This window comes from Papio anubis, chromosome 9 (assembly GCF_008728515.1).
Source record: "Papio anubis isolate 15944 chromosome 9, Panubis1.0, whole genome shotgun sequence".
NCBI lineage: Eukaryota > Metazoa > Chordata > Mammalia > Primates > Cercopithecidae > Papio > Papio anubis.
Genome location: NC_044984.1, coordinates 33,523,354 through 33,543,793, shown reverse-complemented (window position 1 = coordinate 33,543,793; position 20,440 = coordinate 33,523,354). Strand labels below are relative to the sequence as shown.

Below are 20,440 nucleotides of genomic sequence, written 5' to 3'. Positions count from 1 at the left end.
CCTACAAGCCTTGACATTAACCACAGCTTTGGGGTTAAAGGTTGTTTTCTGAGAGAACAAGAAGAGTTCTGAAATAAAACAATTTGAGAACTGTGAGAGGCCATCATTACATGTCAGGAAGCAAAGTATCTGTAATTTATGATTTACAAAGAGAGTATAGTCCGGTGCAATAATCCTGTGCCCTTTTGTCCCAGCTTGAGTAGTCAACTACTAAGGCTCTTGTATTAGCTAAACACATTGTGAAAATTCTGTGTCTTTTAATTTATATTGAGACAGGAAATTTACAGCACTGCACTTGAAAATAAGCATTTTAATGCCAATTGGATTACTCAAAAGACTTCCTGCTTATACCACGATGTAGCTCACAGTTTTCTTTCAATCAAGGCAAGATAAGCGGGACTTGTCACTATTTTACTCCATATGCTCTTCTCAAAGAACACATTTACAATCTCAGATTCTACCTGAATATGATATCCTTGTGGTCTTAAACTCATTTGTCATTCAAAATAGTGTAACCTGAAAGATTTCATAGTGGTTTACATGACAAAATTAATAACGGATATATTTTGAAGTCGATAAATTTTTCCCCAGGTTAGAGCTGATATATGTGGGTTTAATGAAGAGACAACTTATGAACTTTGCCTGCAGTGGATGCAATTTGGGGCCTTCTATCCCTTTTCCAGAAACAATAAGGCCATTGGAAATAAGGCAAGTGACAGTCAATTTAAAATAACTGCCATGCTTAGTATTAATCTGTAATTAGAAACTTCGGTTAGAAAAAAATGTATACAATCATTAAAATATGAATAAAAATCAAACTGTTCTTTGACAGCTTTAAAAAAATGTGATTTAAAAAAAAATATTTTGCACGTCATTCATTTTATCAAGAACTGTGAGAGGGAATGCCAAGAAGTACATTTTGGAGAAATAGCTTTTCTAAAATTGTTTTTGAAAATGCATTGTTTATAATTTCTAAGAGAGGGAGCATACCATATCATTTTAAATAAGCTGTGAAAAATCTTTCACTTTATGACACAGGTAGCAGCATACAAATGTATCATATTTGAAATTATCCTTAGCAGCTCAGTAATTGACCAAATTACAAGACTTTGTTTTGAGGGCAGGCAGATTGTAGTGTGATCTTGTGCAAGATTCTCTCTTCAGTCTGAAGGCAGAATTATTTCTCAGTGAAATGACTGTGAAGTTGCCCACTCCCTTAAAAATAAGTTATAGTAATTCTATTGAGAAATTATTTGAGGCTTTGCTGGGAGCTGGTCGTAGAGACTATATAGTACACACTACAGTATATGAACTTCATAGAGTACATTTAATTGAAAAACAACTCTGTAATAATCTACCTTGGTGAAAGGGTTTCAAGTACAGATAAATAATATTCAAAAATTGTCTACTTCTCCTTAACACCCTCAAAAAGAAAAAAAAAACGCTTTCCAAATTCACGCTTTAGTTAATAAGTGTGTTAAAATGTCTCTTTTTAATAGGAACAAGATCCTGGAGTGTTTGGAGAAGAGTTTGCTGCAATTTCTCATTCTCCATTAGGAATTAGATATTTATTGCTGCCTTACTTTTTTTTTTTTTTTGAGACGAAGTCTCACTCTGTTGCCCAGGCTGAAGTGCAGTGGTGCCATCTTGGCTCACTGCAACCTCCATCGCCTGGGTTCAAGCCATTCTCCTGCCACAGCTTCCTGAGTAGCTGGGATTACAGGTGTGCACCACCATGCCAGGTTAATTTTTGTATTTTTAGTAGAGACAGGGTTTCACCATGTTGATCAGGCTGATCTTGAACTCCTGACTTTGCGATCTGCCCGCCTCAGCCTCCCAAAGTGCTAGGATCTCAGGCATGAGCCCACTGCGCCCGGCCTATTGCTGCCTTACTAATACACCCTCTTCCACCATTCTCATGTCAGGGGACATACAGTGGTCAGAGGATTGATGCATGAGTAAGTAATATTTAATAGTTACTCAGGTCTTAGATGTTCTGCCATTTAGATCCTGTAAGTCTGAGTTTTTCTACTAAGGCAATTGTTTCGGACATTAAAAATAATAAAATCAGTTTTTCTCTTTTCTGACTATGATTAGAAATGATTTACAAATTTGGAGAATTTAGTTAAGAAAACAATCAATTATCAAAAAGGGAAGGCTGTATCTTGTTGTCTAAATAGTGTGTGTAATATATAAAAAGGATGAAATGATTCTTTTTCATAGAAAACTGGGAAGATTATGATAAATTTGAAAAAAATTGATTACAATATAGAACATTGTATATTTATACCCTGAGTGTGTGGCATAAGCTATAGAATGCGGTAAAAATTCAAAGAAAGGTCAGGTTAACACGAATGACATAGGAACAGGTCTGTGTAGAAGAGGGGATTGATGCAACTTGAAGGATGTTCAGGATGCAAAAAGGTGCAAGAACAACAAAAAAAAAACATAGAAAATTTGATTACTTGACACTATTTTGACTTTAGCTTTAACACCTAATTATCTTTGGGTGAGATAAGACAATTGATGTCAGTTACTTCACTTGATGACTAGATTTTTATTTCTAAAGCGCTGCTTGTACTCCCAAACTTTCCCTGTTTTTACCATTTTGGTCAATTTGGTATTGATCACTATCAACAAAAGTTGGTTGAGTAAAACTAATTATTTATACAAAGACATAAGTTTGATTAAAGTAATGGGTTTTCATTCTAAATGTCTAGGTTTCCATCAGATCCTAAAACCCATGAAATCAACAGAGCATTTCTTTGGGAACCAGCTTTGATGACTGTCCATGTCTTACAGAGGTAAGTACTAGAATTTTATATCAGCACAATATAGTTATTTAAAGCAATTTACACAGTGACCATTTTTTACTTAAAACCAGTCTAGGCTTATCACATTTCTCTGTCTTTCTTACATTCTTTTTGTTCTTATATTTGAAAACAATGCATTTTACCTCATAAATGCCTTTTACCTTATATTTGAAAACAATGTAAAATATACTCATGTATGTCAAAGATCAGATGGTTGTAGATGTGTGGTGTTATTTCTGAAGCCTCTGTTCTGTTCCATTGGTCTATGTATCTGTTTTGGTACCAGTACCATACTGTTTGGTTACTGTAGCCTTGTAGTATAGTTTGAAGTCAGGAAGCATGATTGCTTCAGCTTTGCTCTTTTTGCTTAGGATTGTCTTGGCTATGTGGGCTCATTTTTGGGTCCGTATGAAGTTTAAAGTAGTTTTTTCCAGTTCTGTGAAGAAAGTCAATGGTAGTTTGATAGGGGTAACATTGAATCTATAAATTACTTTGGGAAGTATGGCCATTTTTATGATATTGATTCTTCCTATCCATGAACATGGAATGTTTTTCCATTTGTTTGTGTCTTCTTTTATTTCCTTGAGCAGTGGTTTGTAGTTCTCCTTGAAGAGGTCCTTTGCATCCCTTGTAAGTTGCATTCCTAGGTATTTTATTCTCTTAGTAGCAGTTGTAAATGGGAGTTCATTCATGATTTAGCTCTCTGTTATTGGTGTATAGAAATGCTTGTGATTTTTGTACATTGATTTTGTATCCTGAGACTTTGCTGAAGTTGCTTATCAGCTTAAGGAGATTTTGGGCTGAGACGATGGGGTTTTCGAAATATACAATCATGTCATCTGCAAATAGAGACAATTTGACTTTCTCTTTTCCTATTTGAATACGCTTTATTTCTTTCTCTTGCCTGATTGCCCTGGCCAGAACTTCCAATACTATGTTGAATAGGCGTGGTGAGAGAGGGCATCCTGGTCTTGTGCAGGTTTTCAAAGGGAATGTTTCCAGTTTTTGACTATTCAGTATGATATTGGCTGTGGGTTTGTCATAAATAGTTCTTATTATTTTGAGATACATTAAATTGATACCTAGCTTATTGAGAGTTTTTAACATGAAAGGAAGTTGAATTTTGTCACAGGCCCTTCCTGCATCTATTGAGATAGTCATGTGGTTTTTGTCATTGGTTCACATAAATGTGATAGATTACGTTAATTGATTTGCTTATGTTGAACCAGCCTTGCATCCCAGGTGTGAAGCCAACCAGATCGTGTTGGATAGGATTTTGACATTCATCAGGGATATTGGCTTGAAATTTTCTTTTTTTGTTGTGTCTCTGCCAGGTTTTGGTATGAGGATGATGCTGGCCTCATAAAATGACTCAGAGAGAATTTCCTCTTTTTCTATTGTTTGGAATAGTTTCAGAAGAAATGGTACCAGCTCCTCTCTGTACCTCTGGCAGAATTCAGCTGTGACTCTGTCTGGTCCTAGACTTTTTTTAGTTGGTAGGCTATTAATTACTGCCTCAATTTCAGAACTTGTTATTGGTTTATTCAGGGATTTGACTCCTTCCTGGTTTAGACTTGGGAGGGCATATGTGTCCAGAAATTTATTCATTTCTTCTAGATTTTCTAGTTTATTTGCATAGAGGTGTTTATAGTATTCTCTGCTGGTAGTTTGTATTTCTGTGGGATGAGGGGTGATATCCCCTGTATCATTTTTTATTGCATCTATTTGATTCTTCTCTCTTTTCTTCCTTATTAATCTGGCTAACGTTCTATCTATTTTGTTGATCTTTTCAAAAAAACAGCTCCTGGATTCATTGATTTTTTTTGAAGGGTTTCGTGTCTCTATCTCCTTCACTTCTGCTCTGATCTGTTATTTCACATCTTCTGCCCGCTTTTGAATTTGTTTACTCTTGTTTCTCTAGTTCCTTTAATTTTGATGTTAGGGTGTTGATTTTAGATCTTTCCTACTTTCTCTTGTGGGCATTTAGTACTACAAATTTCCCTCTACACAGTGCTTTAAATATGTCCCCAGAGATTCTTGTACATCGTGTCTTTGTTCTCATTGGTTTCAAAGAACATCTTTATTTCTGCCTTCATTTAGGATTCCCTATTTAATAAATGGTGTTTGGAAAACTGGCTAGCCATATGCAGAAAACTGAAACTGGACCCTTGCTTACTCCTCATATAAAAATTAACCTAAGGTGGATTAAAGTCTTAAATGTAAGACCTAAAACCATAAAAACCCTAGAAGAAAACCTAGGCAATACCATTCAGGACATAGGCATGGCAAAGACTTCATGTCTGAAACACCAAAAGCAATGGCAACAAAAGCGAAAATTGACAATTGGGATCTAATTAAACTAAAGCGCTTCTGCACAGCAAAAGAGACTATCATCAGAGTGAACAGGTGACCTACAGAATGGGAGAAAATTTTTGCAATCTATCTCTTTAGCATTTCTTCTAAGGCACATGTAGTGATAGTGAATTTCTTCATCTTTTGTGTATATGGAAATGTCTATGTCTCCTTTATTTTTTGAAGAATGGTTTTGCTGAGTATAGTATTCTTGGTTGGCAGCTTTTAATTTTTTTCTTTCAGTAGTTTAAATAATTCATTCCACTCCTTTTTGTCCTACATTTCTGCTGAAAAATCTGCTGATAGTTTTACAGGTATTCACTTATATGTGGCAAGTTGCTTTTCTCTTGCTATTTTCAACATTCTGCCCGTACTTTTGATAATTTCATTATAAAGTGTGTTGATGTGGGTTACTTTAGGTCCATCTTCTTTGGGATTTCTTAGGCTTTCTGGATCTGTATTTCCACTTCCTTTCCTAGATAAGAAGTTTCAGCAATTATTTTTTAGGTCATGCTTTCTGATCCTTTCTCTCTCACACTTCTAAGACTCGCATTATACATATATTGGTTGCTCAATGGTATTCCGTAAGTCTCTTAAGCTTTCTTCACTCTTTTTCATTCTTCGTTCTCTTTGCTTCCCTGACTGAATATGTTCCAATGATCTCTCTTCATATTTACTAATTATTTCTTCTGCTTGATATAGTCTCCTGTTGAACCCCTTTAGTGAATATTTGAGTTACTTCTAATATTCTCCAGCTTTATTATTTCTATTTGGTACTTTTTATATTTTTTATTTCTTTGTTGAAATTCTCACTTTCTTCATGCACTGTTCTCCTGATCTTAGTGAACCTCTTTATAAGAATTATTTTAAATCTCTGTCAGGTAGATTACACAACTGTTTTATTATGGTTGATTTCTAGAAATTTGTGTTGTTCTTTAAAACATGTTTCTCGGTTTCTTTATTCTCTTTTGACTTTCTGTGTTGGTGTCTGCACATCAGACAAAACGGTCATCTTTCTTATTCATCGTGTGACTGGCTTTCTGTAGGAGAAGACCCTCACCCATCAGCATGGACAGATTCTAGTGGCCTCTCCATTCCTCCACAACCCAAACATCTCCCACTAAACCCCACCTCCAATACTGGGGAGCACATTTCAGCATGAGATTTAGAGGGGACAAACATTCAAACTATATCAATAAGCATTTCATATTTTATATTTTTCCATAACTGTATGACAATTGTCATTGATTTAAAATGCCACAAAGTAATTACATGGTATGTAATAATCTATATCTACATTATAGTGAGACATTAATATTTTGAAACATAGCAAATTTAGTGTTTTAGAAAAATGATGAATATTATACATTAAAATTCCATAATCTAGACATGAAATATGTTTTCTGATACAACATAAATGTTTCATGTAGATTCTCCAGCCCTACTGCATAATCTTATATGAATTCACTAGGACTTGGTTTGAATGCCAATTAATATAAGATTAAATATGTATACAGCTTAATTCATTTTAACTGGAATATTTTAATTCAACAGAATAATTTTAAAAGTCAAATATTTTCTTTTTTCCAAAGGGGAAAGATCTGTGTATGTGTATTTTCCTGAAGCAACTTGCTTCGACGTTCATACAGTATATGCTTTATAGATATTTTATAGAAAAAAACAAATTCATTAACTTGGAGATTTTTTATTGTTTTTATATGACTTCTAGAACCTTGGGCTGTGTACATTTGATGACTTAGTTATTTGTGAAGCCTTATGTTTAGAATTGCTTACTCTTCTCAAAATAGTGGAATTGATCATATATAGATCAGCAAATATTTAAGATCAAAATGTGATAATTATTTTTTGGAAGCAGACTGGACTTGCTTATTTCATGCAAACATTTAAATTCTTAAGAGCAAATGGGGCCAGACACAGTGGCTCATGCCTGTAATCCCAATGACTCTGAGGTCAAGGCAGGAGGATTGCTTGATGCCAGGAGTTCACGACCAGCCTAAGCAACACAGTGAGATACTGAGTCTACAAAATTAAAAAAACAAAACATAACAAAACAAAACAAAACAAAAACTCAAAAACCCAAACATTAGCCAGGTATGGTGGCATTCACCTTTAGTCCTAGCTACTCAGGAGGCTGAGGTGTTTGAGGCTGCTAGTGAGCTATTATCATGCCACTGAACTCCAACCTGGACTGGAGTCCAGAGTGAGAGCCCAATTCTAAAATAAATAAATAAATTCTTAAGAACAAATTAATCCCTGCAGTGAGGTTTCTTTATAGTAAAGTGTCATAGAGATTACATACAATCCATAAGACAGGTACTTTATCTTGCAGAAAACCAGAAATCCATTCTGACTAGCTTGAGTATGAGGTTTATAGTAGGGATATAGGTGAACTGACCTAAGAAATCTCATAGAAATTCAAGAACAGCAACTATGACAGTACTGGATTTTATGGAGAATTCCAGGGTCAGTTGCTAGAGTTGGTGAAATTTCAGCCTGGTGTTGTGCCATTCCCAGGGTTCAGCATTCCATTGGACTGTTTTGTTTTACTAATAACTGCTTTTGCAAAGGGGACTCAGCTTGTCATGAACTCTTTGGATGAGGCAGGTGAATATGGTCTGGAGGCAGGGACCCTAAAGCTGTTCATGCTGACTTCCTAGAACTAAATTGAAAAGAAAGCCCTAACTTGCCATGCCTAAGTAACAAAAGGACCAGAGGCTACTACTCCCTTTGACCTTTTCTGCCAGCAGATGAAAAATAGGCTGTCCGCAACAAATCAGACTGATTGCAGGTCCAGTCTTCATTTGCAACTTGGTAGCTTCACTCCAGTCTCTGAATCGTTGCTGTCCACAACCAATCAGATTGATTGTGGGCCACATCTTCGTTTGCATAGAATTATAACTTTGTAACTTCCCTCTAGCCTCTGATTGGTTGCTTTTTGCGACTAATCAGATATTTGCACAGGAGTGTGACCTTTGTAACTTCACTTCAGCCTCTGGTTGTCTGCTTTCTGTAACCAATCAGACTGATTGTGGGCTACTACTTCATTTACACGAGGTGAGCATGAAGTGGCCAATAGGAAACTTCTAGGGTAACAGAAGTAGGAAGGCGGCCAATAGGAAACTTACAGGGTAACAACTTGTAGGGGGTATTTGAGCACAAGAAGATTCTGTATCTGGGCCGTTGAGGGCTAACAGAAGTAGGGTAACAGAAGTAAGAAGTTACTAGGGTCACAGAAGTAAGAAGTGGCCAATAGGAAACTTCTAGGTTAACAGAACTTCTAGGGGGCATTTGAACCTAAGAAGATTCTGACCCGAGCCGCTGCTCGGGTCCGCACCCACACTGTGGAGTGTATTTTTGTTTTCAATAAATCCCTGCTTTCATTCCTTTGTTGCTTCATTCTGTTTTTGCTTTGCTGGGTATTTTGTCCAATTTTTTCTTCAAAACACCAAGAACCCGGACAACTCGCAGTCGGGACCCTCTATCAGTTACACTAACAAAGACTTTTATATTTATACAGTCTTTGCGCTTCTGTGATAAGTGACAGGCTCTCTCCATATTTTGTAGTTCAAATTACTCCCAAAATATATTATTATCAATCCAACTCATCTTTTCATCCAAGATATACCTAGTCTCTTAGGCAGTGGGAGTTACAGTTGTGATGATCAAGGAGGGTGTGGACTGTGAGAGAGAAGCAATGTGTCATCTCTACCATGGAACTTTCATTTGAACTAATGAGTTCATTTCCGCCATTCTTTTAGTGTGGTTTGATGAACATTGACTAATCTTTCCCAGAAATTTTTCAACAAATTTTTATGGGAATGACTTTTGACTATAAATGTAATCTCAAATTGGAAGCAAAGGTATGTGACTTTTTTTTTTTTTTTTTTTCTGTTACCCATGCTGGAGTGCAGTGGCCTGATTTTGGCTCATTGCAACCTCCGCCTCCTGGGTTCAGGTGATTCTCATGCCTCAGCCTCCGGAGTCACTGGGACTACAGGCATGAGCCACCATACCTGGCTAATTTTTGTATTTATAGTAGAGATGGGGTTTTACCATGTTGGCCAGGCTGGTCTTGACCTCCTGACCTCAGGTGATCCACCTACCTTGGTCTCCCAAAGTGCTGGGATTACAGGTGTGAGCCACCACACCTAGCCATGACCTATTTTTAAACTACCAATTAGTCATGACTAATTATAATGTTATTATATTAAATTTTAACACTTTTTAGTGTATAAGTGTGGTTATAAAGTTAAATTTTTGAAATAAGTATGTACTATTATAATAAATGCTACTGTTATGTGGTTTACATATTGGAGTTTGTACTTTTTTTTAAGCAATGAATTAGACATTTCAAATCACCCTTCCTGTTAGTGAGTTCTATGGATGCTTTGTGGAATTTAAGTGGAAGTTTGGATTTCAACTTCCCATGTCTCTTGAAATGTATGACTTCTTACCAGTTATAGAATTGGAACAGTTAACTCTGGCTTGTTCTATGCTAGTAGGAGTCAAATACTACCTTCTTGGCAGAAGAAGTTTGTTGAAGTTCCTGCTCCACTAAATGTAATTCCTCTTTTCTTTTTTCTTTTTTTTTTTTTTTTAAGAAAAATGAAAAAGGAACGAAACTTCCAACCTGAAGTATAGCGGCACGATCTCCATTCACTGCAACCTCTACCTCCCGGGTTCAAGTGATTCTCCTGCCTCAGCCTCCCCAGTAGCTGGGATTACAGGCACCCACCACCACGCCCCGCTGATTTTTGTATTTTTAGTAGAGACAAGGTTTCCCCATGTTGGCCAGGCTGGTCTTGAGCTCCTGACCTTGTGATCCACCTGCCTCCACCTCCCAAAGTGCTGGGATTACAGGCGTGAGCCACCAATTCCTCTTTTCCTTCGTGGAGTATACATTCTGCCTACACGATTTCCAGTCAGAAAAACAAGGCTCAGGTAATAGGCACACCCTGTCTGGAGACTTCACAGGGAATATGATCAACCCTCCTGCTTGCAGAGTTTCCAAGGAGTGGGTGTTGTGAGTAGGGGGCCAGCAACAAGAGACTGGAGTAATCAGTAGTACAATTAGTTGCCTATGTGTGAGTTTATACCTGTGTTTCCACATATGTGTGTGTATGTGACAGAGAGAAAGCAAAGAGGAAGAGAAAAAGGAGTGAGAGAAACCAGTAGATAATTTTCTGTTTGAGCATTTGATTCAGTTCTAAGCTATGCTTCTCTAAATATATGCCTATCATCATTTTTAAGTTACTAGTGACTTCAGATACACAAAGTCTCTCCAAGATTTTATATGTAGACTAGGTCAGGTCCCAGAGCTTTTTTTTCCCACCTAGGTTATATTCGATTAATCATTTTTGTTCCATAGATATCATGTAATCAAAGACTTTGTCAAGCAAATAAGCAGATTTTTTAAAAAAGCAATAATTTGCTCATACTTCTATTTTACATCAACAATACATAGTAGCAACTCAGAACTTTTAATCAACATTAATTAAAAATAAAAATCAGTTAAAATTATACATCATTAGAGAGTTTTGACCAGATATTTAAAAATATTGAACGCACACTGTCCTGCCTGGGCAACATGGCAAAATCCCATCCCTACAAGAAATACAAAAAATTAGCTGGGCATGGTGGTGCTCTCCTGTAGTCCCAGCTACTTGGCCTACTTGAGAGGCTGATGTGGGAGGATCGCTTGAGCTTGGGATTCTATGATCACACCACTGCACTCCAGCGTGAGTGACAGAGCGAGACCCTGTCTTAAAAAAAAAAAAGTACTCAGAGGAGCCCAGAACCAGGTACTGAAGTAGATCCATAGCTTCTAAAGACTAACTTGAATAATAAATCCATTTGAACTTCAAGTTATTATATTATTCATTGCCAAGAAGAGCAGGTCTCACATCTAACTTTCATTTCAATAGGAAGCATATAATGACATATGTATATTTTATATGAAACCAAAACATTTTTTTTTCTTTTTTTGAGATGGAGTCTTGCTGTGTCGTCCCGACTGGAGTGCAGTGGCCTGATCTCGGCTCACTGCAAGCTCCGCCTCCCGGGTTCACGCCATTCTCCCGCCTCAGCCTCCTGAGTAGCTGGGACTACAGCCACCTGCCACCAGGCCCAGCTAATTTTTTGAATTTTTAGTAGAGACGAGTTTCACTGTGTTAGCCAGGATGATCTCGATCTTCTGACCTCGTGATCCGTCCACCTTGGCCTCTCAAAGTGCTGGGATTATAGGCGTGAGTCACAGCGCCCGGCCAAAACATTTTTTAAAGAAACTTTCACTGTAATTCAAGTTCTCCAAAAGTAAGTTTGTTTTATTGCTTGCATTGTGTAGTTCTTTTCTTGTTATGCACCTTTCTGTTGCCAAGTGGTTAAAATTAAATCCTTGAGTCTTGTCTCCATTGTGGAAAAACAACAATGGGGCTCATGGATTCTGGCATTTTTGCTCCTGAGATGTTAATAAGACTCCCAGCTGTGCAGACTTACTGAGTTATTATTCAGGCCTCATTCTCCCTGGAATTCCATTGCTCATACCTTAAAATCAGTTCCCAGGATCTCTAATCCAACAACTTTGTGACAACTTTGTTACAACTTTCTTTTTGTTGTAGATAAGCCAAAGAAACTGAGGGATTTGCCTTCAATCAACATGGTAGAATAATTGTATCATTTTGTTCATCATAAAAACATTTCCTCTTTTTCCAGTGGAAGGCTCTTTGTTAATTGCATTTGATGAGATGTCCGTACTATTGCTATAACTTTTTTTTTTTTTTTTTTTTTTTTCAGATTGAACTATTCAGAGATAGAATAGGTTGCTTAGGGATATTTTAAGTTTCTTATCACTGGAGGTCTTCAAAGATAAACTTGAACATTTGGTAAAGATAATAAGTGAAGATTTGGTAAAGATGTTTCAGAAAGAACTCAGCAATTTTCTGCATAGTTCTATAAGATGACTGGAGATAGACTTTTCTAACCCTGAAAATACACACTTATGAAAGAAAATTAATATCAATTTTCACTCTTCCTCTATAGCCGTCTGAATCCTTTTGGCCTCAGAATTGCTCTAGACAAACAGGGAGAAGCATCTTGCTCCATTTTCTGGGATGATGGTGATTCTATTGGTAAACAGACTAACAGCACAATAGTTGAAATGTTCTGGATTTCAATATAACTTTATTTAACATTATTGGAGACCTAGGCCCACAAACTAAATATGATGTAATCAACATAATAGCAAAATTCTGCTTTTTTCAACATTACTGTACAGGAACATGAAATTTTCCTTATCTCTGACACTCCTCTGGATTAAGCCACACAGGTGAGACATTATCTCCAGGAAGGTGCTAATAAAATACACTATGGTTACCTGAGAGAAGAACATATTTCCCTATTTTACTAGTTTGCTGAAATAAAATTTCTTCTCATGAATACACTGACATTTTGGGAGGAATGGGGACACCAGTGTTAAGGAGTAGGGATTTGAATGGAAAGTTGTATAGCTGTTAAGTCAGAGAAAGAAGACACTACTGAGGTTCTGCGGTGAATAGACCTGAACCTTTCGTTGAAGAATGTTGTGTAGTAGAGGAAAAAGGTATGACTTGACCCAAGCAAACAGGTCAAGATATAGCTAGCAAAAGCACAGCATCAGTGTTTTGTTTATTTATTTCTCTTTTTTTTTAATCCCTGTTTTCCTTTGATCTAATGTCATGGATCAGTAAATTATTAGGAAAGACTTTTAGGCCCAGCATGGTGGCTCACACCTGTAATCCCAATGCTTTGGGAGGCCAAGACAGTAGGATCACTTGGGCCCAGGTTCAGGACCAGCCTGGGCAACATAGTGAGATCTTATCTCTACAGAATGTTTTAAAATATTTAGCCATATGCGGCAGCACATGCCTGTAGTCCCAGCTACTCAGGAGGTTGAGGCAGGAGGATTGCTTGAACCCAGAGGTTAAGGCTATAGTGAGCTGTGATTGCATGGCTACACTCCAGCTTGGGTGACAGAGTGAGACCCTGTCTCAAGAAAAAGATTTCCTCAGAACAATAGAAATGACTCCCATGAAAAGAATGATGCATACTTACTATATACATGGATAAGTATATTCAAAGAGGCTCCATTTTACAAATCATAAATGAGTTTTCAGGGACTACATCACAGACAATAATGCTTCTGAGGTTACTGCTCAGCACATTTCTTCTTTCTCCACATTTAGATCACATCTGTCTTTATTTTCTTGTCTCTCTTTCATCAGTAAGACAGGCAAGAAGAAGAATCATTTTAATAAAAAAGATGAAAAGATAGAATAACAGAATGTGAAGCCAAATAGGATGATATTCTCCTAATCTTACATATAGATAATATGGCTGGTTGTTTCCGGATAGAAATTAAGGGAAATTAAGGGAAGGTACAGAAGCCCCCTGCCAGGGCCTGGATTTTCATGATAACTACAACTCTTTTATGTCCCTTTTAGTTTTCTTTATTTTCTTTTCTCTCAGCAAATTATCTCAGGATAAACTGATTAAATATCTAACACTTGAAAGAGATTGTTTCTGAATTTTAGAGGCAAGAATTGAAATCAGAAGAATATTGGCAGTGGAAGAGAGAGATGCCTATGTCTGTCTATGATTTTGTGTTTGCAAATATGGACAATATAGAGAGATTCAGGAGGAAGTTGTCCACAATAACATTATACCATATCCCTCCTTGCTAAATGAAAGTGTTGGAAACATGTCTAAAACAAAGTTCCTTGTCTCTTATTTTTCCATATAAAATGAATGAAGAAATGAGGAAAAAGTGGAAGGCATGGTAAGGTGATGAGGTCTACTTCACCAGATTAACTTTAGTTTTTATTTTCCAAAGAACATCTTGAAAAATGTAAGTTGGAGGCCAGTGATTAATCAATTAAAAAAAGTTTCCCCCAGAGGATTCTAAGTAAACAACCTAGGACAACTTGTGGGCTTGGAGCTTCATTGATCAAAATCTAAATTAAAAAAAAAAAGATAACATTGACCTTTATTTTCTGAAGTTAATGTTTGTTTTGTAGATTCTATTGAAAGAAGGGAGTACTTTATGTCCAATACACGTTCAGTGACGTAAGTTTAGGCATTCAGTATTTGTGACATAATAGTTCATTTTTCTGAAGAAAACTATGTACCAAGAGATCTTAAAAATAAGTGTTTCAAAGTATTGACAGTTCCCCAAATTACTTTTTATTGTACATTTCTGTATATGTCATCACTTATTTAAAAATGTTTCTCTCCCCTAACAACAGAGAATGGTGAAAACCACTGTGATTAAAAATGGCTACTTTGGAATCAACAGTCTGGCATATGGCACAATTCAGATCCTTGGTCTGACTTCAAAGTCAAATAGTATTACTGTAAATGGAGAAACATTCCAAGCAACAGACTACCATATAAGTCTAATAATCGGGTAAAGTTTAAACACTATTGACTTAAATGGCAAAGTTTCCTTAATTAAGTCGTGTATGTGCTAATAATTGAATTTTCCCTGAATACTGTCTCTTTGCAAAAACCACAGTAAATCACATTTCTTAAATAACAGATTACATATTTCTGAAGCACAAGGAAGACAATAGCATACAGTTATATTTCCAGACAAAACTCTTCCCATATCAGGACTAGAAATTTTGTTGGATTAAATGTCACAGGCAATATCATGCAAGGCTGGTGCATTCTCTGGCAAGTGTAACATTAAGGAAGGACAAATGGGGATCTAAAATAAATGAGAATTAAGTTTATAGAAAATTGAAAGTGGAAAGTTTGAAGGGACTATATTTAAATTCCTTCATCTAACAGATACTCATTTAACTGAGCACCCAGGGAGGTGAAGTGACTTATCAAAGTCATATACCCATAATAACTGACAAAACTGAGTCTTGATCTTGAAACTCCTGACAGCTCATGCCTCTTTCCTTCTACTCCGTTCTATCTGGAAATTAAGCATATTTAGTGAGCTCCTGCTGAGAGTTTGAAAGTTATGCTATAGATGCATGCTTATGGATACAAGACATGGTTCCCACTCCTGAAGAACTCAATGAATAGTGTGCTGAATAGACATCACTTCCCTACAATATGAGGAGAGATCTAGAGATTTCAGTGTCTCCGAAGCCCCTATGTCTAATACCTTGTCACACAATACAACATAATTGTCTCTATAAATACAGAGAAGTGGAATAGAGCTCAAAATACTAGATTTGCTTTTTTTAATCAAAAAATAATTGATAACAAGGTTGTTTGATGAATAATCTATGCAAAATATACCCTTCTCCATCTAAATGCATTTCTGTCTAATTGAGATTTTTTTTAGTCAGTTTGATATCTTAGTCTTAACAGTAATTCTTTACTTGAAGTTTTATAATTTACAAAGAATTTTTAGCAACATGACTCCATTTAATTCTCACTATGTTCCTGAGAGATAGATCTGTATAGCTGACATTATCATGCAGATTTTAGAGAGAAAGAAATGATGTCTTAGAATGATCTTGCCGTTAGTAATGGAGGGGTAGGAAACTCGGTCTGCCCTCCCTGCTCTCTGGGTTCGTTCTTTTTTCTAAGCTACCTGACAAACTAAAGCTGGTTGTTGAGGTCAAGAAAACAAAAATACTTCTGGGAAACTATTTTCACAAACTTTTGTTTCATGTATGTGTGTGGCTGATCTTGAATTAAAGAAACAAAAAACAACAAGAAAAAACTTGATAAAGTTCTGTAGGATACAAAAGTAACTTTCTAATGAAATAAGCTATTGAATTGGAGGGGTCCATAGATTTATCATCTTAGGGTCTGTAAGTAATTTAGTCCAATGTGTGAATGTGTGTGTGTGTGTGTGTGAATACATATGTATTATATGCATATTTCATATCATATACACATTATTACATATAAATGTGTAAAAGTTTTCCCTTGACCCTTGATAACATTTCATTGTCTTTATGGCATCATCAGTTAATTCTGATGACTTCAACTGTAATTAAATTTCTTTACGTCAGTTTACTTTCATTAATTTATTTCCTTTCTCATCCGTAACAGAAAATTATTTTATGGATATTTGCACCCCTTTCCCAGGAGCTGACCATTTTATTTCATAAAATAAAAGATTGAAAAGTTTTCAAAATAACCAAAATAGTAGTGAAAAATTATCTATAACAGTTATTTATAACAGCTAAAAATTATTTGTGTAATATGGAAATTATTTAATTTAAATAGCAATACAATTAAAATAATTCAATCTTGAGTGTTGTCTGTGTTTATTACTAAAATTATCTGGCAATGTCTCTTACAAATGCTGGAAAAACTGCTGAATAAATTTTATCTGCCTTATGTGAACTAATAGATGTTGAAATGCTGAGCTGATAAATAAGTTTGTTTCTTGGTTCTCAAAGCAAGCCTCTAAAAAACATGTTGGAGAGTTTTTAGGTCAGTAGAAGGCTTGTGAACCCAATGAAACTTGGTAGATCTCTGGCAAAAAAGTGGCATTTTGTATTAACTTTTCAGCAGAAAATGTTTTTTTTTAAAAATGGGAATATACCTGATTTTCATTTTATATTACCTGAATTATTTCTTAGGAGTAAAATAAGAAAACACAATTTCTGATTTTTGTGACTTAAAGATATCTCTAAGCCCAAGTTTCCTAGTAAGAGTCAGGCATTTAAAGAAATTATTCATTTATCTTTTCAAAACAGTGGCTTAAGTATTTATTGCACCAAATTAACTATTAAATGATGACTAGGGTATTAAGGAGCAGCCATGAAGTAGGAGGAAACCAAGAGAAAGTAAGGGTTCAAGAACTAGTCTTTCATGAAGTAAGACCTCTAGGTAAAATGCTATGGGTAGGTCCAGTAAATAGGCACTGAGAAGTGACCATCAGGTTGGTCACAGTGAGTGTTATTAATGAACATGGCAAGAGGGGATAAGGTAAACTGGAGCGGGTCTAAGAGCGAATGGGGAAAAGGAGTGACTAGAGAACACTCTTTAGTGGAACTTAACTGTAAGGGGCAACAGAGATTGAGTAGTTGTTGGAGGAAATGTGGGTATGGAGTTAAAGTTTGCTTTGTTTTTGTTTTTAAGATGAGAGATTTTACAGCATGGCTGGATATGAAAACTAAGATGGATAAATGTAGATAAAAACTGATGAAAGGGATAAGAGAGGTAAAAACTTCAGGGACTAAGTCATTTTAAAAAGTGTGAGTGGAAGGAATCTAATGTACAAATAAAGATTCGGCATTAGAGTCGGGCGCAGTGGCTCACGCCTCTAATCCCAGTACTTTGGGAGGCTGAGGCGGGAGGATCATGAGGTCAGGAGATCGAGACCATCCTGGCTAACATGGTGAAACCCCATCTCTACTGAAAATACAAAAAAATCAGCCAGGCATGGTGGCGGGGACCTGTAGTCCCAGCTACTTGGGAGGCTGAGGCAGGAGAATGGTGTGAACCTGGGAGGCGGAGTTTGCAGTGAGCCAAGATTGCGCCACTGCACTCCAGCCTCTGTCTCAAAAAAAAAAAAAGATTTGGCATTAGATAAAAGCACAGAGAGTTCATTCATCCCAATGGGATAGAAAATAGATGTGTGTTGGTAGAGATATGGACTGATTTGTAAATTTGGTGGTGGGAAGGTGGAATTTCCTTTTTAATGGCTTATCTTTTTTCAATGAAATAAACAATGTTATCATCTGAGAATGAGGATAAATAAAGAAGTATTAGAAATTTGAGGAAATAGAAGAAGATGGGAGAAGAAGAAAAATGAATTGAAGAGAGAGATTAATGTGATTGTTATTTAGTACCAAGGGCCCACTTAAAGTTACATCAGTTAGCATGATTTGTGATTTCTCCAACCAGTTTCAGCTGTTTTGGTGCAAGTGGGAATTAGATGGAGAGTAGAATTTAGTCAAGTTGGGAATTTGGCCATGAGAATACAAAGGAGGGAGAGAGTGGAAAAGACATGGAAGGATAAAAGAGAATAATTATAATGATGGAACCTGGAATTTGACTTAAGCAAGAAAAGAAATGACATGCAGGATTAGAGGGACAAAAAAAAATTGATAGGGTCAATAGATCAGAAGTCTTAGTGAGCTGGAGGAATTGCTGGAGAGAGGGAGGGGGTTGGGAAGTTGGCAGTAGGGGAGTGGGATTCTTGAAATTAACTTTATGTGGGCAGTGTCTGTTCAATGACTACCACTTATAAATGTATATGTTTGATTTGATTTTAAAATGTATGATTTAAAAATAAAGTGCAGGCAATAATTTGGTGATGTCTAAAATCTATGTTTAAAGGTACTCTCTGAGCTTGAAAAGACTGAGTCAAAACCCTCTATACACCTATTAGAATGGCTAAAATCTTCTAAAAACCTGGCAATACCAAGTGCTGTTGAGGATGCAGGACAATAGGGACTCTCATTCAGGAATGCAAAATAGTACAGCCACTTTGGAAGACAGTTTAGCAGTTTTTCATAAAAGTAAACACTGAGTTACCATGACTTATGCCTATATAAAAAGCAGCACACAAATATTTATAGTGGATTATTCATAATTGCTAAAAGCTGGAAGCAACCAAGATGTCCTTGAATAGGTGAATATATATAGTAATGACACCCCAGTAGCAACAAGCACACTTAGCACTCAGATCTTGATGTCTAAAAACATTCTTCAATATAAGGAAACAGGCCAGGGATCCCTGGAGAAATGTCTGTTTTTAGGGATGAGAAAGGAAATACACAAGATGAGTCTGGAGCATAACATAGTTCCAAAATTTATGGAAGTGTTCAAAAATGACACAATGGGAATATGCCAAAGGGACACAGGAGCCAACATAAAAGGTTCCCAATGGCTGAAGCTGGAATCTGATTTTACCCTAAGGATAAAATAAATGTCTATAGACCCAAACGATATGACTAAATGATTGAAAATAAGTCAATGTGGGGAAAGAGACTCATCTCCCTTAAAGAAGAATGATTTATAAAAAGACTTCCCTCTCAACTCTGGGCTACCCTTGGTGACTTCCTTCCAAAGAGCACATTTTAGAACAGGGGAGAAATAAAAAAGTAACCATACAGTGGAGAAACCTGACAAACACTGTCTCAGACTGCTGGTCAAGGTTAGTATCATAAGTGATAGATTGTGTTGATAGTATATAGTCTTGGTCTGTGGTGTTGAAAATGACACTTCACCCGTTATGAGCTTCCTCTCAAAAAAGTCATAACCCCAGTCTAACTATAAGAAAAACATCAGACAAACTCAAATTGAAGGATATTCTACAAAATACCTGACCAATACCCTTAAAAACTGTTAAAGTTATTAAAATCAAGGAATGCCTGAAAAACTGTTACAGTTGATAGGAACCTGATGAGACATGATGATTAATTATAACGTGATACCTTCGACAGGATCCTGGATCAGAAAAAGGCCATTATGGATAAAAACTAATGAAATCTGAATACAGTGTTGAATTTAGTTTATAATCATATATAAATATTGGTTAATTAATTATTGACAAATATACCATAGCAGTATGTTAACATACTGTTACGAAGATGTTAACAATAGGAGAAAGTGGATGCAAGGTATGTGGAGACTCTGTACTAGCCTTGAAACTTTTCTGTAAGTCTAAAATTGTTCTAACCCAAAAAAGTTTATGAAAAAGAAAGCATATGGAGCTTCATAAGGGTCCATATTTTCGCCTGAAATTTAGCATTGTCTTCCCAGTAGGAGTCATTGCAGTCACTGTTAAATTATCTTTTCAGGTCATCGCCATTTCAACTTCCCATTCATTATGACTTCCTCCAAAGAAAGTTGCTGTGATACCAATATGGTACTTGAAACAAATGGGCTGGTTATCTTAAGCCTGTACACAATGTAAAACAATTATGGAAATATAAACATCTTTTTAATTTCAAGAGCTTCCAGCCATTTACACTATTTTAATGAAAATGTTGTTAAAATCCAGATCGCTCCCAGTCTTAAATTTATGGTTGACCCAGGAATAGAGAGATGCAATAAATATTACGTGGATATACTTAATGATTTTTACAGTTTATGACACCTAGTATTATCAGCATGAGACAAATAAACTTATGTCTTTATTGAATAAATGTCTGTTATGGGCCTCCTGTGTGACAAGCATTGTGCTACCCGCTGGGATGCCATGAAAGAGCAAGACATCATCTTGGGCCTCTGACATTGACATCCTTCTTTAAGAAGCTATGTCAGGGGCAAATGGGAAAGAGAGAGTAAAT

The 20,440-nt window shown here is 36.3% G+C and overlaps 1 long non-coding RNA gene across 1 annotated transcript; it reads left to right on the top strand.

Moving 5' to 3' along the window:
• Window positions 1–1,816: 1,816 nt before the first annotated feature.
• Window positions 1,817–16,446, top strand: LOC108581214. Its single transcript, XR_001893137.3, has 3 exons — window positions 1,817–1,958; window positions 2,721–2,804; window positions 14,465–16,446. It is a non-coding gene; the product is annotated as an uncharacterized LOC108581214 (long non-coding RNA).
• The last annotated feature ends 3,994 nt before the right edge of the window (window positions 16,447–20,440 follow it).